The sequence below is a fragment of the Palaemon carinicauda genome, chromosome 43 (genome assembly GCF_036898095.1).
Source record: "Palaemon carinicauda isolate YSFRI2023 chromosome 43, ASM3689809v2, whole genome shotgun sequence".
In the NCBI taxonomy this organism is placed as follows: Eukaryota; Metazoa; Arthropoda; class Malacostraca; order Decapoda; family Palaemonidae; genus Palaemon; species Palaemon carinicauda.
Genome location: NC_090767.1, coordinates 5,417,039 through 5,420,380, shown reverse-complemented (window position 1 = coordinate 5,420,380; position 3,342 = coordinate 5,417,039).

Here is a 3,342-nt window from a genome sequence, read left to right as displayed (position 1 = left end):
TTGATAGAATGTCTCGCTTCCCTGAGGCTATCCCATTGAGGAGTATACGGTCCGAAAAGGTGGTTGAAGTGTTGGTTGGTTTCTTTACCCGATTTGGTTTTCCTAAGGTAATTCAGAGTGACTGTGGCACTAATTTCACGAGTAGGTATTTTGAAAAGAAAATGAATGAGTTTGGTATTAAACACGTGAAGTCTGCACCGTATCACCCGGAAAGCCAAGGCCAGGTGGAAAGGTTCCACCAAACCTTGAAGTCTGTGCTAAAAAAATTTTGTTTTGAGACTGGGAATGATTGGGATAAGGAATTACCTTATGCATTGTTTGCAATACGATCGATCCCCAATGAGTCAATGGGTCTCTCTCCTTTCCAGCTTATTTTTGGTCACTGTGTTCGAGGCCCTTTGGATGTAGTGAGAGAACACTAGGAAGGAGAGACTCCCGAAGTTAATGTATTGGATTATTTTTCAGATTTGCAGGAGAAATTGCTTAGAGCACGGTCATTTGCTCAGGAACATTTGGCGAAAGCCCAGGCCTCGATGAAATCTAAGTATGACGTTAAAACACGAGATAGGGTTTTTAATGTAGGTGACAAGGTGTTGGTTTTACTTCCTATGCCTGGCAATCCCCTGAAAGCGGAATTCTCAGGTCCGTGGAAGGTTTTGAAGAAAATTAACAATGTAAATTACCTGATTGAAACTCCAGATAGGAGAAGAAAAACCCGTATTTGCCATGTTAATATGATGAAATCTTTTATTGACAGGTCTGTAGAAGAATCTGTAGTGCCTATTTCTGTAGTTAATGTAGAAAATGAACAGTTCATGGGCGATAAATTTGCTGTTAGCCCAAGTGGTTTGGAAAATAATTCTGATGTTTTAAATAATCTGAATACTAAATTTCAGCACTTAGATGCAGAAAAAGCTGCACCTCTAATTAATTTAATTAACGAATACAAAGATCTCTTTCAGGATGCACCTGGTAGGACCCATATTTTGCAACACGACGTTGATGTTGGGGATGCTCAGCCTATTAAGCAATGTCCATATAGACTGAACCCCCTCAAGAGAGAAATAGTCAGTAAGGAAGTTAAATACATGCTTGACCATAACCTCATTAAACCGAGCTGCAGTCCTTGGAGCTCCCCGGTAGTTTTGGTTAGGAAGGAGGATGGTCAGCCTAGGATGTGTTTTGACTACCGCAAGGTCAACTCTATAACAAAAACGGACTCGTTCCCCTTGCCCAGGGTGGAAGACTGTATAGATAGAGTGGGATCTGCTCGTTATATAAGTAAATTTGACCTGTTAAAAGGATATTGGCAGGTCGGTCTTACACCCCGGGCAAGGAAAATATCAGCCTTTGTGACGGGTGACGGCCTCTATGAATGTGAGGTGATGCCATTTGGCATGAAGAATGCCGCCGCTACCTTCCAGAGGCTGATGAACTTTATTACATGTGAACTGGAGGGTTGTGTGGTATATATTGACGACCTTGTGATTTACAGTGATGATTGGGAAACTCATCTTAAGAGGATAAGAGCGCTGTTCGAGGTGCTGAGGAGGGCTGGTCTGGTGATAAATTTAAAGAAGAGTGATTTTGCTCAAGCAAAAGTGGTTTATTTAGGACATGAAATTGGCTTGGGTAAGATCGCTCCTAAGAGAGCGAATGTTGAGGCAGTTACAGCCTTCCCAGCTCCTCGAAACAAGAGAGGTATTCGTAGATTTTTGGGTCTAGTTGGTTATTATAGGAAGTTTATCAAGAATTTTTCTGACCTTGCTAATCCCTTAACAAATTTGTTAAAGAAAGATGTAAAATTTATGTGGAATAACGAGTGTCAGGATGCATTTGAAAAATTGAAAGGTACTTTAATAACCTATCCTTTGTTACGTTCTCCCGATTTTTCCTTGCCTTTTTGTTTGGCTACAGATGCCAGTGACACAGGTTTAGGTGCTGTCTTGTTGCAGGAGGGTGCAAATGGCACCTCGCATCCAGTCGCCTACTTTTCCAAGAAGTTGTTACCGGCAGAGAGACGTTACTCAACAATTGAGAAAGAGGCTTTATGCTTGGTGAAAGCCATCATACATTTTGAAGTGTATTTATCTTCCTCAGCATGTCCAATAAAGGTTTTTACAGATCATAATCCCTTAATTTTTATTAATAAATTTAAAGATAAAAATCAGCGTATTTTGCGCTGGAGTCTTTTACTCCAAGAATATAACCTTTTTATTTGTCACGTGGCTGGAAAAGACAACGTAGTCCCTGATGTTCTTTCCAGGACATTCGGTAATGAAAATGATGAGGTGGCAATCCAAGAGTAGTTGTGTAAGGGTAAAGGACTCTGCATCAATCACATTTGCGCAAATTTTTTTTATTTTTTTTTTTTTTTTCTTGTCCGGTGTTGGGAAGATTTCTTAATATAAGTTTGAGTTTGACATTATCTATATATAATCTTAGAGTTGATATTAATGTTTAAGGATAGTGGTTTTGGTTTATGAAATATTTGTTTTTGATATTTGCATTTACTTTTGTGCACAATGCTCATGTTTTTGCTTGCATTACAAATTACTAGTTTAATATTGGCTAGGAGTTACCTTTTAAAAAAAAAAAATAATAAATTATTTTTTTTCCTTGTCCCGGGGAGCTGTAATCCATAATTACTTTAAATATTTTGTTCGTGGTTTTTGCCATTTGTTTTAATTAAAGTCACGAAAAGTTCTCTTGGAACATTCTTTTATCCCCGGCCAAGGTTTTGTTTGTGTTTATTTGTATAGTGTTTATTCACCGTATTCCTTTTTTTTTGCTTTTCATGTTTTGTGGAGCGGACTGCCCGTCTTCAGTGATTAGCTTGTTGAACTGCCGCATTACATAGTTATGCTTTCGCTCTCTCTCTCCGTTTACTTGGAGTGCGTTTTTGGGCAGCGGGGCAGAGAGTGTCGGCTCCCCAACAGAGGAGGTCTTACAGCATTTTTCACGGCTTGATAATCGGAAGATATTTGTTCCTGATCCTGCAGCTACCATTTAATTGGAGAGGCTCCTGCTAATGGATTTTAGCCTTCTAAGCATTGCTATTGCTTTTGTGCTGCTGCCTGCCACTGCTGCTGGCTGTTGCCGTGTGTCTGACCTCCTGGAGTCGTGAGGAGGCCTTCTAGTGACGAAGAACGGTAAGCGAACCGTATATGTTCTTCCTTCGTCTGATTAAATCAGATAGACAATTTACGTTGCCCCAGTGATCCCATCGGTGCAAGAACACCCCTAGTGATCCTGAAGTAGGACATTCGCTGGTGATGTGTCATAATAATCTTTAATTATGAATTCGGTGCAGTTTTTGATTACTTATGCCAGCATTCTTCA